Below are 19,286 nucleotides of genomic sequence, written 5' to 3'. Positions count from 1 at the left end.
GAGACTGAGCCAGAATTAATGAGAATATGCAGATTAAATGTAGATTAAATACTAATAAAATGTAGATAAAATATATACATTAAAGTACTGATATACAGGGAAACATGGGACAGAGAAACATGCTGACTAGTGTTATGGGATGCAATAGCAAAATCCAGATAGAAGGATATTCTAAAGGGGTTTCCTTTTTTCTTCACCAAATACAGAGGAAAGATAGGCATCACTGGTTGAACTAACTAAAAAATTAGACAATATAGAATTTTGAAACACCTGTTTGATATTTGACAACAGTAAGTTATCAGTATTTCAAAGTGTGATGAAGGTATTATGTCAGTGTTTTAAAAGGTTCCTTATGTTTTTGAAGTGAAGTGAAAGTGAAAGTCACTCAGTTATGTCTGACTCTTTGTGACCCCATGGACTGTAGAGACCATGGAATTCTCCAGGCCAGAATACTGGAGTGGGTAGCCTTTCCCTTCTCCAGGGGATCTTCCCAACCCAGGGATCAAACCCAGGTCTCTCCCATTGGAGGTGGATTCTTTACCAGCTGAGCCATAAGGGAAGCCCAAGAGTATTAGAGTGGGTAGCCTATCTCTTCTCCAGGGGATCTTCATGACCCAGGAATCAAACCAGGGTCTCCTGCATTGCAGGGAAATTCTTTACCAACTGAGCTATGAGGGGAGCCTATATTGATATGAATGATCTCTGTTACTATATTTGAATATCACTTATCACATAATTACATATCTATTAGAGTTACTCTGGTCCAAAGACCATCGTCTTTCACTTGCAGTAATACAAGGGATTTCTCATTGGTTTTCCATGTCTATTCTTTGTCCTCTAAAGTTTATTCTCAACACATCAGCCAGATAATATTTCAAACCTATAATTTAGATAATAATCTCAGTAAACATTTATGAAACACCTGCTTTATTTCAGGCATAGTTCTAAGTGCTTCACATGTATTGCTCATATTTAGTAATAGCAACCCCTCAAAGAACTGACCCCATAGTTATACACCTATCTTAGAGATAGGGAGGCCTTCCCAGGCCACACATGTGGTAAAGAATCTACATGCTAATGTTGGAGACACAGTACATGCAGAAGATGCAGGAGAAGTGGGTTTGATCTCGAGGTTGGGAAGATGCCCTGGAGGAGGGCATGCAACCCACTCCAATATTTTTGCCTGGAGAATCCCATGGACAAAGGAGCAAGGCGGTCTACAGTCCATAGGGCCACAAAGAGTTGGACATGACTGAAGTGACTTAGCATGCACTCACGGACAGACAGGGAGGTGAAGACCCACAGAAGTTTAATATCTAGCCCAAGCCAAGGAGTCAGAAGTGAAACTCAGGCACCGTGGTGTCCTAAACTGTATCCTCTGCTGTTTTCATCACTTGCTCAAGCTCCTTAGCCCCTTCTCTCCAGCACTTAAAATACAATCCCACTTGTTTTCATGTGGTTGGTTGTGCTGGCTGTCTTTCTTCCTCCAGCTTGCTGCTCTCCAAGTTCTGTTCCAGAGCTTAGGGTTATATCAACAGAAAGGATGGGGCACCTTTTTCTAATTTTCCTTCCCAAGGAGAACACTTTTTTCTAATGAATATGCTCTGGGGAAGCATGTTTTTCAAATCTGTGCCGAGATGCCGAACGTGCTAGCAGCCTTGACAGGGCCTTGCACAGTCTGGCCCTCCCTTGCTCTCACCCCATCAGGGGCCCATCATTCTCTTACTCATTTTGTTCCAATCAATACTGGCTTCTGTCAGTTTCTAGGATTTACCAAGCTCTTTCCTACCAGAGCATCTTTGCTCTCTGCCAGAAATACCGCTCCTTGACCTTTTTCTTGCTGGCTTCCTCTCACGCTATGAGCTCTGTTAAATTACAGCTCTTTAGAAAAGATGCTTCTCACCAACTTCTCCCTGTCCTTCTCCGACACTGCACTCTGTTCATATGAAACACAGATTTGATCAGATCTTTCTCATGCTTCACTCCATGTTGCTCTTATGATAATGTTGAGCTGTAAGGGTTAAAAAATGGCACCCATTAATCACCCTACTGGGTTTAGAACCGAGAAGTCCACACAAGGGACAGAGAGACCTGTCACCCTTAGCTGTAATGATAACTGGAGAACATGTCCTAGTTGTGAGACCACAGTGGACCCATGACCTCTCTTTCCCGAACTTCACTTCAGAATTGCGGCCTCCCCTCTGCCCAGGGAAAGCCATCTTCGACTATTTTCTTGCATGTGTGATCAGGTTAGCGTGTGATCTCCTTGTGTTCACACTGGTCTGAACAAGAGAATGTCTGCAAGGGTCATTACCTGGCATGTCTGCTTTCTTTTCAGAAATCCGCTAATCAGGTAAGTCACTCCTATTGCCTCTGATGGGAACAGAGGAAATATGGAGTTGTTCCTGTCTCTTTTGTTTGCCTATAAGATAGGATGGGTAGTCTCCCTTCAATGGAGGCCAGTGTGGTGAAACCTGAGAAAAATCCTACTTGGCTTTCCTCCCAACAGATGCAATCCAGTGTCCTTACTTTACTGGCTGACTCAAACTGGATTGTTAAATCTGCAGGAATTCTGTGAGCTAGCCTTGAAAATGTTGAGAGTGTAAAATTATTTATGGGGGAGTATTCGCATGAAACCTGAAAATTGGTAAGCACTGCAGATCAGTGAGTTCTTCCCAGGTGGCTCAGTGATAAAGAATCTGCCTGCTAAGGCAGGAGATGTGGGTTGGATCCATGGGTTGGGAAGATCCCCTGGAGGAGGAAATAGCAACCTGCTCCAATATTCTTGCTTCAAAAATCCCATGTACAGAGAAGCCTGGAAGGGTACAGTCTATGGGGTTGCAACGATTCAGACCCGACTGAGCAATGGAGGATGAGCACAAGAGCACGTTGTGAAAACGTCCCAACACCCACCGAGGCGCCGCCTGCCCCCTTCCCTGACATCTTCAGCTGCTCCTTTCACCTTCTGCAGAGTCCAAGAATGGGTCTTTCTAGTTCCCAAATGCTAGACTGGTTTCTGCCTTAGTGCCTCACACTCATTGCTCTTCTCTGGAGTGATCGTCTCCTACACCCCTACTTGGCTTACCCCTCTTCATTCAGAGTCCCAGTGAAACACTGCAGCCTTGGAGAGGATTTCCCTTAGCATCCAAATTTAAAAAGTTCCCAGTCACTCTATCACGTCGGCTGTTTCTTCATAGTCCTTCACCGTCTAAACTTTTCTCAACCACTCTTCTTCCATAGGGTGTAATCCTATGAGAGCAGATCTTTATCTGTCTTGCTCACTGCTCTATGTCCAGTCCCTGGAACTGTGGCTGTGCTGTGCTGGGCTTAGTCACTCAGACCTGTCTGACTTTCTGCAACCCCACGGATTGTAGCCCGCCAGGCTCCTCTGTCCATGGGGATTCTCCAGGCAAGAATACTGGACAGGGTTACCATGCCCTCCTCCAGGGAGAACTGTGGCTAGAACAGTTAATTGGATATATTTAATAGCCACAGGGCTTCCCAGGTGGCACAGTGGTAAAGAATCTGCCTGTTACTACAGGAGATGCAGGTTCCATCCCCGGGTGAGGAAGATCCCCTGGAGAAGGAAATGGCAACTCACTCCAGTATTCATGCCTGGAAAAGTCACAAAGACTCACATGCATCTGAAAACACACACACACACACACACACAGACACACACACACACACACACACACACACACACACAACACCACAGTTTAATTCTAACTATAGGTTCCCGGAGGTGAAAAATAAAGATAGTTCCAACTCTAAATTTGAGCAAATATACATTTTTTTCTGATTCCATATATGACACATTCCTTATTTTCGAAAAATAGCATACTGCCACACAGAATGAAGTCTTATTCACTGTATTTACATTATATGGCATACTTTGTACTTGAGACCCCTCCCAGAAAAAAAGTGCTGATACAGTTTTTTTTCTTGAATGTTTCTTTAGGTCCTAGGTAGAGATTTCAAGGACCAAACCCAGTGATTTCCTTTCAAGTAACTTCCAGGACATTTTCTTATAATAGGAGAGCTGAAAATGTATCTTCTTTTTATAGAAAAGTTTATTTTAAATCATGCTTTGCTTTCAGTGAATTTTTGATGTTGTTTTTCTAGAAAGCTTTTTGTTAAATATTTTATAATTGGGGAAGTATGAAATAAACGGGTTAGTTGGAATGAAAAAGTCTCATTATCGAGCATGATATTTATTGTGAAATTTGGCTTTTGTGTGTGTGATTTTATTTATTTTTTATTGAGCTAAAACTGACATATAGCATAGTGTAGGCTTAAGGTATAAAGTGTGTTGATTTGATACATTTAATACAATGTGCTGACATGGTTTATTGCAATATGATCACCATCTTAGTATTAACTAACACCTTTGTCACAGCACATAATTATTATTTCTTTTTTGTGTTGAGAACAATTAAGATCTAGTTTCTTGGCTACTTGGAAGTCTATTATAGAGCTTATTGCCTGTAATCACTATGTGGTTCATTAGATCTCCAGGACTTTTTTATCTACTCATTGCAAATTTGTGTTCTTAAACATCAAGTTGGCTCTTTAATTGGTTAACTAAGAGCCGATTTCAAATTCAGAAGAAATGTCAAACTCAGAATCACTCAGTTTTCTTGAAAGCTGAGTGTGCTCAGAAGAACATCTTAACTTTACAGAAGGACAGATTGTTATTTTACAGGAATAAGCAAGCAGCTAATAACTTTATCAAGCTCATTAAAAATTTTAGGAGCTTTTCAAAAAAGTCTTTTGTTTTAGCCAGAGAGAAACACAAGTCAAAGTAAGAAGTCTAGATACACAGCATGCTTGAGTATCCTGTTCAGAGATTCAATACACAGGTCTCCTTCATTCACACTAAAAACATCTACTTCTTCACTGACGACATGAAAGCATTTGACAGGATCACAGCAACCTGTGGAAAATTCTTCAAGAGACGGGAATGCTGGACCACCTGACCTGTCTCTTGAGAAACCTGTATACAGGTCAAAAAACAGCAGTTAGAACTGGACAAGGAGCAACAGACTGGTTCAAAATTGGGAAAGGAGTACATCAAGACTGTATATTGTCACCCTGCTCATTTAAATTATATGCAGAGTATATCACATGACATGCTGGGCTGGATGAAGTGCAAGCTGAAATCAAGATTGCCGGCAGAAATATCAATAACCTCAGATATGCAGATGACTTCACCCTTATGGCAGAAAGTGAAACTGAACTAAAGAGCCTCTTGATGAAAGTGAAAGAGGAGGATGAAAAAGCTGGCTTAGAACTCAACATTCACAAAATGAAGATCATGGCATCCAGTCCCATCACTTCCTCCAAACAGATAGGGAAACAATGGAAACAGTGAGAGGTTTTATTTTCTTGGGCTCCAAAATCACTGTAGATAGTGACTGCAGCCATGAAATTAAAAGACGCTTGCTCCTTGGAAGAAAAGCTATGACCAACCTAGACAGCATATTAAAAAACAGAGACAAAGAGCAGACTTTGCTGACAGACTTTTTGTATAATCAAAGCTATGGTTTTTCCAGTAGTTATGTAAAGATGTGAGAGCTGGACTGTAATGAAGGCTGAGCACCAAAAAATTGCTGCTTTTGAATGGTTGTGTTGGAGAAGACTTTTGAGAGTCCCTTGGACAGCAAAGAGATCAAAGCAGCCCATCCTAAAGGAAATCAATCCTGAATATTCATTAGAAGTACTGATTCTGAAGCTGAAACTCCAAAACTTTGGCCACCTGATGGAAAGAGCCAACTCATTAGAAAACACTCTGATGCTGGGAAAGATCAAAGGCAGGAAGAGAATGGGACAGCAGAGGATGATGGTCGGATGGCATCACCGACTCAACTGACATGAGTTTGAGGAAGCTCCAGGAGATGAAGGACAGGTAAGCCTGGTGTGCTGCAGTCCATGGGGTTGCAAAGAGTTGGACCCGGCTGGGCAGCTAAACAACAATGTCCTCCCCTTTACTCCACATTTCGTTGGTGGCTCTGACATGAGCCATTCTATGAACTTTTACGGTGCTTCTCTCTGCCTGAGATGTTTTTCCCTCTTGATAGACCTGAGACTGCTGGACTGAGATCCTTTTCTATGATTCTGTGACCTCTGTCTCCTATCAAGAAAGCCATGACATCTTATTTTATGGAGGTTAGAAACATGGTGTTTATCAAAACTTAAGGCCAGACATGGATTTTCACATGGGAGATTTATAATAATGAGAAAGAACCCTGTGACTGTGAGAAGTGTGATGGGGTCATGGGCTGCTGTCCTTGAAGCTCTTCAATGGTTTGGGTGACACACAGGTGACCCCTGAGGCAAATCTGTCTTTTTGTTGACAGCCTTCTTTGCTGTCCGTTAGCATCTCTAGATTCCCAGTGAAGCTCAGTGATAAACAGCAGTAACATTCTCTTCTGGGTTGCTAGCCTCTCTTCTCCCTAACCTGTCTCCCTCCCTCTCTGAAATACAATATGACTCTCTTGGGTTCTCTGCTCCAAGCTACCTAGAGACTACATCCATTAAGGTGAGTTGCATTCATTATTAATGACAGAATAAAATCTGTTAGCTATGCATGATTTTTCTTTGCATGCAGATTTTACTTTGAACAGCAACACATGCATGACAAGTTACTTCCTGTTATGAATTTCCATTTATGAAATGTCTAGGTTATTAAAGTGGAACTTTATATACAGTGTCTTTATAATGCCCCTCAAAGCCCCTTGGCTTAGGCAAGCATCCAGGAGTGAAAGGAAAGGAGACGGTTATGTACTGAAAGTCTGGTGATGGAATGTTTCTATGTATTCCATTCCACTCCTGTTAAGATTTTCCATGAAAATGAAATCCATTGGAAACAAAGCAGATGGAATGACTGCTTAATGCCCCTATGGCTATTTCTTAAAAAATCCTGATTAAAAACATTCCAACTTCAATTCTATAGCACCATGGAAAACAAAAAAGACAACAGTAACACTCTATTTCTTCAGTCATTGGCAGACTTGAAAGGCTAAACATGCTGTAATCTACCATCCAGTTGAAAAATATAAATATGAGATGAATGAGTGCATGGAATCCTTTGTCATATAAATCCCAAGATAATGGGGCCTGCAAGAATTCAATGTTATTTGAATAAGAGCTTTTGGCACAATATCTTCAAATTTTACACTAAAACATATCCACGGATTCAATACTCAAGCAGATGAAAACTTAAACTTTTGCCTAGACAAGTTACTGTCAAAATCTAAAAGAGACTTCTCTGGAGGTCCAGTGGTTAAGAACTTGCCTGCCAAAGCAGGGGATGAGTGTCCAATCCCTAGTCAGGGAAGACCCCACATGTTGGGGGGCTAACTAATCCCATGTGCCACCACTACTGAAGCCAGCAGGCTCTAGAGCCCATACTCAGCAACAAGAGAAGTCACTGCAATGAAGAGGAGTCCCCAGTCATCACAACTAGAGAAAGCCTGTGGGCAGTAATGAAGACTCAGTGCAGCCAAAAATAAGCTAAATAAATTTAAATGTTTTTTAAAAAAATCTGGAAGAAACGTCTACTCACTAAAAGAACTATGTGAAAGTGAAAGTCGTTCAGTCATGTTTGACTCTATGTGACTGCATGGACAGTCCATGGAATTCTGCAGTCCAGGATACTAGAGTGGGTAGCCATTCCCTTCTCCAGGGTATCTTCCCAACCCAGGGATCAAAGCCAGGTCTCCAGCATTGCAGGTGGATTCTTTACCAGCTGAGCCACAAGGGAAGCCCAAGAACACTAGCGTGGGTGGCCTATGCCTTCTCCAGGGGCTCTTCCCAACCCAGGAATCGAACTGGGGTCTCCCGCATTGCAGGCAGATTGTTTACCAACTGAGCTATGATGGAAGCCTGTACTATAGAACCAAATTAAAAATTGTAATTCATAAACATAAAATGTGTCTACCTGCCTCAATGTATGTAGTAGTACCTTTTGTGCTTCTTGAGTTGTTGGTTTCCCTGATCCAAATACATGTTCTAGGATAAATAGCACATGTATGGATTGACAGTTTCTCTTTGAGGTTAAACAGACCTCTGCTTCTTTCCCCAGCAGAAGTACCTCTTTTCATGGTTATTGTCTGGACTGGGAGAATGCAGTGTGGTGGGTCCCATGGTTGCACATTCATTCCTGCAACTGAAATATCAACAGACAGAATCAGAAAATAGCCCATTAGCCAGGCATAATGGAGATTTTATTTTTCCAAATATTTATTATGTTTTGAGAATGAGAAGTCTGGGCTATTTTAGTGCCACAGTCACAGAGTCAATGAAAACTCATGAGTCTTTTGTAATCTCACCTATGAATATACAAGTCAATTCACCAGACAGCTCATAGTTTGAATCAAAAAGAACTGGTATGTTTATCAATGAGATGAATGGATAAAGAAGCTGTGGTACATATATACAGCAGAACATTACTATCCATAAAAAGGGATGAATTTGAGTCAGTTGAACTGAGGTGGATGAACCTAGAACCTGTTATACTGAATAAAATAAGTCAGAAAAAGAGAAACAATATATATCAATGCCTATATATGGAATCTAGAAAAGTGGTACTAATTGTAGGTCAGGAATAGAGATGCAGACATAGAGAACAGACTTGTGGACACAGTGAGGGGAAGGAGAGGCTAGGCCAATTGAGAGTAGCATTGAAACACATACAGTGTGTGGAACAGCTAGTGGGAAGCTGCTGTAGGTGGCTCAGATGGTAAAGAACCGCCTGCAAGGTGGGAGACCCATGCTCAATCCCTGGGTTGGGAAGATCCCCTGGAGAAGGAAATGGCAACCCACTCCAGTATTCTTGCCTGGAGAATCCAATGGATGGAGGAGACTGGCGGGCTGTGGTTAGTCCATGGGGTCTCAGAGTTGGACACAACTGAGGGACTAACACTTTCAGGAACTTTGAGCTATCCAGTTTATAACAAATTCTTCCCATCCACTCCCTATAAGGAAAGAATCTATGAAAAAAGCAAGGAAAAAAACATTATAATTATGGATGTGCAGAGGAAAAGGAGATCTTTGCAACTTATTTGAAGAAAGAAAAAATTCAAAAAGTGTTTAGTATTCTCAATAAAGTATCATAATGTATGACTCCTTGGAAATAAATTCAGAGAACCGTAAAAAAAGAAACACTGAGACTAGAAAACAGGAAAATGTGTAAGATAGTGAGATTTTATGTGGAAACCAAAAATGTAATAACAGAAATAAAATTTTCAGGGAAAGTAGTGAAGAAGGGTTAGTAACCTTGGAAAATTAAAGTCAGTAATGTGGAAGATGAACTTGAGAAACTTGCAGAGATGAAAAAAAAAAAAGGGTGAGAAGACATTTAAAATCCCCTCAGAATTCAGCTTAAGAATAGCACTGAAACATGTATATTATCAAGGGTGAAACAGATGACCAGCCCAGGCTGGATGCATGAGACAAGTGCTTAGGGCTGGTGCACTGGGATGACCCAAAGGGATAGGATGGGGAAGGAGGTGGGAGGGGGTTTAAGGATGGGGAACACATGTAAATCCATGGCTGATTCATGTCAATGTATGGCAAAAACCACTACAATATTATACAGTAATTAGCCTCCAACTAATAAAAATAAATGAAAAAAAAATTCTGTATTTTCCTTAGGGTGTAATCCAAATAACCAGAAGTAAAATAGTTATTAAAGGGGCATCAAAGTAAATCATTAAGAATTTGAAAGAGGTGTGTATATGGAAATATAAAATCATCCTTTCTGAAAAAGTCAATGTAAAGAAAACTATAACTAGATTTGTCTTGTAAGGATTTTTGAAAATACTTATAAGCAGTGGTGTGGGGGGGGGCTTGGATAAAGATAATAAAAAAGTACAAACTCCCAGTTATAAATAAATACTAGAGTTGTAATGTACAACATGCTAAATATAATTAGCACTGTTCTATCTTGGACTTCCCTGGCTACTCAGATAGTAAATAATCAGCCTGCAATGCAGAAGAACTGGGCTTGATCCCTGGGTTGGGAAGATTCCCTGGAGGAGGGCCTGGCCACCGACTGCAGTCTTCTTGCCTGGAGAATCCCCATGGACAGAGGAGACTGGTGGGTTACACTCCATGGGGTCGCAAAGAATTGGACATGACTGAGTGACTAAGCATGCTATGTATGAAATTTATTGAAAATAAACCATGAGTTCTCATGACAAGGAAATTTTTTTCTATTTTCTTAATTTTGTATGTATATGAGATGATAGATATTCATTAAACTTACTGTGATAATGACATCAATGATGTATGTAAATCAAATTATTATCCTATACACTGTAAACTTTTATAGTGCTCTGTGACACATATCTAAGTAAATCAGAAAGAAAAAAGAAATACACTGACAAGGAAAATAATTATAGACTTACAAAGGCAAACTAGTATAACAAGAAAAAATGTGAAAAAAAAAAAAAGTTGACTCAGATGTCTCTTTTGCAAAAAATAAATATCAGAAGAGTGTCTGTAGAATTTGGAGATAGAGAAAAAAGAGATCCAATAACTTTATACTAAACCAAAAACTTTTCTTTTGGCTAGGGAAAGAGAAAGACAGTTTCAGACTGAAAGTCTCAAAAAATATGGCAAACTGTCCCTGGCTCTGCTCAGCGTAGACCCACGTTCTCACTGTTTGTGTGGCTCTCTTCTGCTTTCCAGGCAGCAGGATATTTCTATTCATTGTGCTGACCATTGTGCTAACCCTCACCACTCAATAGAGGCGGAATCTCTTGTAGGTTAGCATGCAGTTCATGTGTTTGCTCTGTTCTCGGCACTTTAGAGGCAAGGGAGAAACCGGGTGATTTATTAGAAACTCTGAGTGTGTGATGCTTATAGACTGAGAATCCAAGTGTGGAATCAGAGAGCCTGGGTTTAAATCTTAGCTCTGTTCCCGACTAGAAGTGTTACCTTAGACAAGTTGTGTAAACTTCTTGACCCTTAGTTACATCTGTTTACTGGAGACAATTATAAGCATAAGACATGCTAACGTCCTAAGCTTAAATGCAATAATATATGCAAGGCAGATAGAATAGCAGGTGGAGTATTGGGAGCTTTGTGCAAGTTAATGCTTTTTATTTCAATTGTAGCTAACAATTCATCACAGGCTTCCGGCAATAGCTGATAAGTGTTGGGGCCAAGATGGTGGAGTAGAAAGAGCCAGACCTCACCTCCTCCCACAGGCACACCAGAATTGAAACTATTTACAGGGCAATTATCCCATGAAAGAGATCTAAAGACTAGGGCTTACCTGGTGGCTCAGTGGTAAAGAATCCAACTGCAATGAAGGAGATGTGGGTTTGATCCCTTGGTCAGGGATATCTCCTGGAGTAGGAAATGGCAACCCACTCCGGGATTGTTGCCAGGATAATCTTAAGGACAGAGGAGTCTGGCAAGCTACAGTCCATGGGGTTGCAAAAGAATCGGACATGATTAAGTGACTAAACAACAGAAAAGCTCGTCAGCTAAAGATATGAAGAAGGAAACACAGACAGGTAGGAAGAGCAGAGACGTGGTCTAGTCAAGACCCACGCCCCTGGATAGGTGGCCTGTAAGTGAGCAGATGAACAGAACTGCAGAGGAGTTCTCCCCAAGGAACAAGGGACCCCTCAGTTATACCGCCCTGTGACCAGGGGCTTGGCATTGCTGGGCCCTCTAGAACACTTCCTACAGAAGACCAGATTTCAAAGACTGAGAGACATAATCATCTACCAAATACATAGAAATAGAAACAGTGAACTAAGTGAAATGAGGTGACAGAGAAATATGTTCCAAATGTTGGAACAAGATAAAACCTTTGAAGAACTAACTTAAGTGGAGATAAGCAATGTGTTCAACAAATAGTTTAAGGAAATGATCATAAAGGTTCTCAGGAGGACAATGGATGAACAGAGTGAGAAGTTGCAAGTTTTTCACAAAGAGTTAGAAAAATAAAGAAGAAGCAAACAGAAGTACACAATTGTTGCTGTTTAGTCACTAAGCCGTGTCTTTGTGACCCCACAGACTGTAGCCTGCCAGTCTCCTCTGTCTATGAGATTTCCCAGGCAAGTACAGTGGAGTGGGTTGCCACTTGCTCCGTTGTACTGTATATAGGAAGAATGCAATACTTGAAGATATATTAGAAGGAATCAACAGTAGTTAAATGGTACAGAGGCATGGTTCAGCAACCTAGAAGATGAAGTATTGGAGATCACTGAAGCTGAATAGAAAAAAGGAAACAAAAATGAAAACCGTTTAAGAGACTTCTGTAACCACATCAAGTGTAGTAAATCTCACATTACAGGAGTCCCATAAGGAAAGAGAGAGAAAGGGGAAAAGAACATATTTGAAAACATAATAGTTGAAAATTTTCTTAGCCTGAGAAGGAGATAGACATCCAGTTCCAGGAAGCACAGAGTCTCAAACAAGATCAACCCAAAGAAGACCACAGCAACACACATCATAATTTAAAATGGCAGAAATTTAAAATAAAGGGAATATTAAAAGCAGCAGGGAAAATCACCAATTTACATACAAGGGAACTCCCATAGAGATATCAGCTAAATTTTCAGCAGAAACTACAGGCCTAAAGGGAGTAGCCTGATATATTTAAGGTGACTAAAGGGAAAAGTCTACAGTCAAGAATATTCTACCCAGCAAGACTTTTACTTAAATCTGAAAAAGAGATCAAAAGTTTTACATACCATTAAAGCTAGGGAGTTCAGCACCTGGAAACCAGCTTTATAAGAATTTTTCAAGAGATTTCTTTTAGTGGAAAGTAAAGTAAAGAGATACAAAAATGAAGAAAGGAAAAATCTCATTAGTAAAAGCAAATACACAGTAAAGGTTTTAGATCAACCACTTATAAAACTAGTAGGAAATTTAAAAGATAAAAATACTAAAATCATCCATAGCCACAGTAAGTAGTTAAGGGATTCACACACACAAAAAAAGATGTAAAATATAATGTCAAAAAACAATAAACATGTGATGGAAGAAACATGCAGGGTTATTAAAATGTGTTCAAACTTAAGACATTAGCATCTTGAAACAACCATATGTATTAGTGTATATATACTCACCCTGTACATTTAAAATGTATAGAAGTAGCGAATCACTATGCTGTGTATATGGGCTTCCCCGATAGCTCAGCTGGTAAAGAATCCGCCTACAATGCATGAGACCCTGGTTTGATTCCTGGATCAGGATCCCCTGGAGAAGAGATAGCCTACCCACTCCAGTATTCTTGGGCTTCCTTGGAGGCTCAGACAGTAAAGAATCTGCCTGTAATGCAGGAGACCTGGATTTGGTCCCTGATTGGAAAGATCCCCTGAAGGAGGGCATGGCAGTCCATCCCAGTAATTTTGCCTGGGGAAATCCCATGGATAGAGGAGCCTGGCAGGCTAGAGTCCACGGGGTCACAAAGAGTTGGACATGACTGAAGTGACTTACATGCACAAACATGCACACAGTGTTAGTTTCTTAGTTTTGACAAACATATCATGGTGATGTTAAGATGTTACCTTAGGGAAATATTAGATGAGGGATGTACGAAAACTCTCTCCTTATCTGCATTTTCCTGTTAATCTAAGTGTTCCTATATAAAATACACAAATATGGTTTAGAAAAAGAGTCATGTTTTCAACCCTCCATAAATTGGTATTGAATGGAGCAACATAATGGCAATGTGATTCCTAAAGAACTTGAGAAGAAATATTAATGTTTTACACTTTGAATGCTCCTCATTTTAAACTATAACTAATGAATAAGTAAGTGGCATATTCAGTCTTTTATTTACATAACAATTTTCTAGAATCTATGATTTGCTAAAAAGATGTCCTTTTCATTATAGGGGACTGGATACAAAGCTAAGAAGTCAAGAGAGACCCGGAGTAACAGGCAACTTTGGCCTTGGAGTACAAAACAAAGCCGGGCAAAGGCTAACAGAATTTTGCCAAGAGAACGTACTGGTCATAGCAAACACCCTCTTCCAACAACACAAGAGAGGAGTCTACACACGGACATTACCAGATGGTCAACACCGAAATCAGATTGATTATATTCTTTGCAGCCAAAGATGGAGAAGCTCTATAGAGTCCAAAAACAAAACCAGGAGCTGGCTATGGCTCAGATGATGAACTTATTATAGCCAAATTCAGACTTAAACTGAAGGAAGTAGGGAAAACCACTAGAACATTCACGTATGACCTAAGTCAAATCCCTTACGATTATACAGTGGAAGTGAAAAATAGATTCCAGGGGTTAGATCTGATAGACAGAGTGCCTGAAGAACTATGGACAGAGGTTTGTAACATTGTACAGGAGGCAGTGATCAAGACCAACTCCAATACAAAAAAATGCAAAAAGGCTAAATGGTTATATGAAGAGACCTTACAAATAGTTGAGAAAAAAAGAGAAGCTAAAGTCAAAGGAGAAAAGGAAAAATGTACCCGTTTGAATGCAGAGTTCCAAAGAATAGCAAGGAGAGATGAGAAAACCTTCCTCAGTGATCAACGCAAAGAAATAGAGGAAAACAATAGAATGGGAAAGACTAGTGATCTCTTCAAGAAAATTAGAGATACCAGGGGAACATTTAATGCAAAGATGGGCTCAACAAAGGACAGAAATGGTATGGACCTAACAGAAGCAGAAGAACTTAAGAGGTGGCAAGAATACACAGAAGTATACAAAAGATCTTAATGACCCAGATAAACCATGATGGTGTGATCACTCACTAGAGCCAGATATCCTCGAATGAGAGGTCAAGTGAGCCTTAGGAAGCATCACTATGAACAAAGCTAGTGGAGGTGATGGAATTCCAGTTGAGCTATTTCAAATCCTAAAAGATGATGCTGTGAAAGTGCTGTACTCAATATGTCAGCAAATTTGGAAAAGTCAGCAGTGGCCACAGGACTGGAAAAGGTCAGTTTCCATTCAAATCCTAAATAAAGGCAATGCCAAAGAAAGCTCAAACTGCAGCACAATTGCACTCAGCTCACATGCCAGCAAAATAATGCTCAAAATTTTCCAAGCCAGGCTTTAATGGTATGTGAAACAAGAAGTTCCAGATGTTCAAGCTGGTTCAGAAAAGGCAGAGGAACCAGAGATCAGATTGCCAACATCCTTCAGATCATTGAAAAAGCAAGAGAGTTTCAGAAAAATATCTACTACTTCTTTATTGACTCTGCCAAAGCCTATGACTGTGTGGATCACAATAAACTGTGGAAAATTCTGAAGGAGATGGGAATACCAGACCACCTGACCTGACTCTTGAGAGATCTGTATGCAGGTCAGGAAGCAACAGTTAGAACTGGACGTGGAACAGCAAATTGTTTCCAAATTGGGAAGGGAGTACATCAAGGCTGTATATTGTCACCCTGCTTATTTAACTTATACTCAGAGTACATCATGTGAAATGCCAGGTTGGATGATGCATCAGCTGGAATCAAGGCTGCTGGGAGAAATAGCAATAACTTCAGATATGCAAATGACTCCACCCTTATGGCAGGGAGTGAAGAAGTACTAAAAAGCCTCTTGATGAAATTGAAAGAGGAGAGTGAAAAAGTTGGCTTAAAGCTCAACATTCAGAAAACTAAGATCATGGCATCTGGTCCCATCACTTCATGGCAAATAGTCGGGGAAACAATGGAAACAATGAGAGGTTTTATTTTTTTGGACTCCAAAATCACTGCAGATGATGACTGCAGCCATTAAATTTAAAGAAATTTGCTCCTTCGAAGAAAAGTTATGACCAACCTAGACAGCATATTAAAAAGCAGAGACATTTACTTTGCCAACAATGTTCTGTCTAGTAAAACAAAAACAATTGTTTTTCCAGTAGTCACGTATGGATGTTAGAGTTGGACTGTAAAGAAAGCTGAACACCTAAGAATTGATGCTTTTGAACCGTGGTGTTGGAGAAGACTCTTGAGAGCCCCTTGGGCTGCAAGGAGATCCAACCAGTCCATCCTAGGGGATATCAGTCCTGGGTGTTCATTGGAAGGACTGATGCTGAAGCTGAAACTCCAATACTTTGCCACCTGATGCAAAGAACTGACTCATTGGAAAAGACCTTGATGCTTGGAAAGATTGAAGGCAGGAGGAGAAGGGGACGGCAGAGGATGAGATGGTTGGATGCCATCGCCAACTCGATGGATGTGAGTTTGAGTCAACTCTGGTAGTTGGTGATGGACAGGGAGCCTGGCATGCTGCAGTCCATGGGGTCACAAAGATTCGAACACAACTGAGCAATTTAATTGAACTGATGATTTGTAATGTGTTATCTATTCTTTAAAAGTTGCACATATAGCATAAGCTTAATTTTACAGAAACGAACTAGTCACTACTGGGTTCTTAGAATTGCTATACTCTTTACTCTTCCTTTTTATATAAATATTTAATAAAAAAATATTGTGCATAAAGAATAATGTAAAGAACACAGCTATAGTTTTAACTGAATTTAAACAAGGAATATTCTCATAGTAGTTGAAAATCTTTGTGTCTGATTTATTTCTCTCCTTTCACCCTAGAGGTGCCACTATTTTAAATTTTTTATTTATAATGTTCTTGCTTTTCTTAATGGTTTTATTCCACCTATTCAATATATTGGTTAGTTTAAATGTTTATGAAATTAATATTATTGACATCATATTGCAGACAATCTCCTGCAACTTGCTGTTTTCATTCTATTCTTTGTGATATCCGTATCCATGAAAATAGCTGACAGGCATTTATTTTTACTGCTAAATAGTCTCATATAAATTGAATCCAATATTATTCATCTTTCCTGTTTTTAGTTGGTTTCAGTTACGTTCTAACACAAATAAATAGGCTATGAACACTCTTATAAATGTTCCAGGGAGCAAATCTTCAAGTTTGTCTGCTGCTGCTGCTAAGTCTCATCAGTCCTGTCTGACTCTGTGCGACCCCATAGATGGCAGCCCACCAGGCTCCCCCGTCCCTGGGATTCTCCAGGCAAGAATAATGGAGTGGGTTGCCATTTCCTTCTCCAATGCATGAAAGTGAAAAATGAAAGTGAAGTTGCTCAGTTGTGTCCGACTCTTATTGACCCCATGGACCGCGGCCTACCAGGCTCCTCCGTCCATGGGATTTTCCAGGCAAGAGTACTGGAGTGGGGTGCCATTGCCTTCTCCCTCAAGTTTGTCTAAGGCAGTAGTATTCATTGTTGACTCAGACTTAACCTCAGACTGTCTGATTTATTTAGCCTGTGGATTGCCTGGAATCAGTATTTGCTGTATCTCCAGGTATGCTAAGGGGTCCAGTTTCTTAGGTTAGAATCCCAGTTCATTGTTATGAAAGATTGCACAGGCAGATTCAAATTTCTATCTGCCTCAGTTTCTTAATAGGAAAAATTGGGGGTGAAAACAACCCCTTCTTCCTTGGATTAATAGAATTTATCTATAAGTAAAATAGAGTCCAGAGAAGGCAATGACACCCCATTCCAGTACTCTTGCCTGGAGAATCCCATGGACGGAAGGGCCTGGTAGGCTGCGGTCCGTGGGGCCGCTACGAGTCGGCCACGACTGAGCAACCTCACTATACTTATATATACCTATATAAGTATCTGCTTTTTGCCTTTTCATACTCAAATGGCCACGAATTTGAGCAAACTCTGGGAGATAGTGAAGGACAGAGCCTACTACAGTCTATGAGGTCTCAAAGAGTCAGACAGAACTTAGTGACTGAACAACAGCATGTACGTGCCAGCAGAGTTTAAATATAAAGCGATGGCCACTCAGAAAACTCCTTTAGATAGTTTTGTAATCCTGCTTTCCCAAACTTTCTGACTACTGATCTGATTTCCATTATGATAGAAAGTTCCATAGCGAGAGACTAGTGTGCCCGTGTTTGGACTTCTTATAGATGGAATTGTAAAATACGTGTACGTCTGCGCCTGCGTCTGTCTCAACACAGTGGCTTTGAGTTTTACCCATATTATTGCACGTATCGGTAGTTTAGTACTTTCCTTTCCTGAGTAGTGTTCCATTTTTGTATCTCCCACACTTTGTTTAGTGATTCTCCTCTGGATGGAAATGGATGGTCTTGAACAGTCATGTACAAATCTTTTGGAAGACAGTTTCCATTTCTTTTATATAAGTACTTAAGAATGAACATTTAGTCAACCTTTAAGTTCAACAATTATGTTTTTCATTTCTACAGGCATTTGTAAGTTTCTCAAATAATCATGGATAATTTTATGCTACTTTCTTTGGCTATAATTTTAATTATCTTATACTGACATTATGTTAGAACATTCATTTTACATTTGTATCCAGACTTCCCAATATTTGATAGATTTCTACAAGGTTTGTTTTTTTAATCTATTTAGTAGTGATATTTGAAAATGAGATTACACTTGTTATGACATTACCTGTGCAAATCTCATGAGGTCTATTCAGAGGAATTTTTTTTTTTTTTTTATTAGAGAGCTTGATTTTTTTCCTGCAAAACCAGAGGCATGTATGAAACTATTTTAAATTAATTTATTTTATATAATTTATTTTATATAATATATTTATATAAAACCTCTCAGATCTCTCAGTATGATTTTGAAATTTATGTGTCTTTGAATGCCAGTTTATGATCTTGCAATCTTAATTTCCCCTCACCTCAAAATCAGTTACATTAGATAGAGTTCTTTGCTATCTATCTTTGTCAAATAGGGTAGAATGTTTTTTCTAGTCACTCTTTCACTGAAGGTATAATCTTTTCCAGTGAGTTGGCTCTTCACATCAGGAGGCCAAAGTATCGGAGCTTCAGCTTCAGCATCAGTCCTTCCAATGAATATTCAGGACTGATTTCCTCTAGGATGGACTGGTTGGATCTCCTTGCAGTCCAAGGGACTCTCAAGAGTCTTCTCCAACACCACAGTTCAGAAGCATCAATTCTTTGGTGCTCATCTTTCTTTATGGTCCAACTCTCACATCCATACATGACCACTGGAAAAACCATAGCCTTGACTAGATGGACCTTTCTTGGAAAAGTGATGTCTCTGCTTTTTAATATGCTGTCTAGGTTTGTTGAAGTCAAAGGTTGAGTGGGGTGAAATGCACACCAACTGTCATCAGCCGTTGGTTGAGGGCTGCTCTCTAGAGCAGCTGGTTTCCTGGTATTTCCAACCAGCCACAGGCTGGAGCAGAGCAGCCATAAACTATTTCAGAGTCCAGAGCAAAGTAGATAGGCTGGTGACTGGACGTCATCAGGATAGTCAGAGATTATAACGCCTGAAGATAAGGGTACACGTTGACAGCATC

Source organism: Dama dama, chromosome 2 (assembly GCF_033118175.1).
Source record: "Dama dama isolate Ldn47 chromosome 2, ASM3311817v1, whole genome shotgun sequence".
NCBI lineage: Eukaryota > Metazoa > Chordata > Mammalia > Artiodactyla > Cervidae > Dama > Dama dama.
This window is presented reverse-complemented; position numbering follows the sequence as displayed.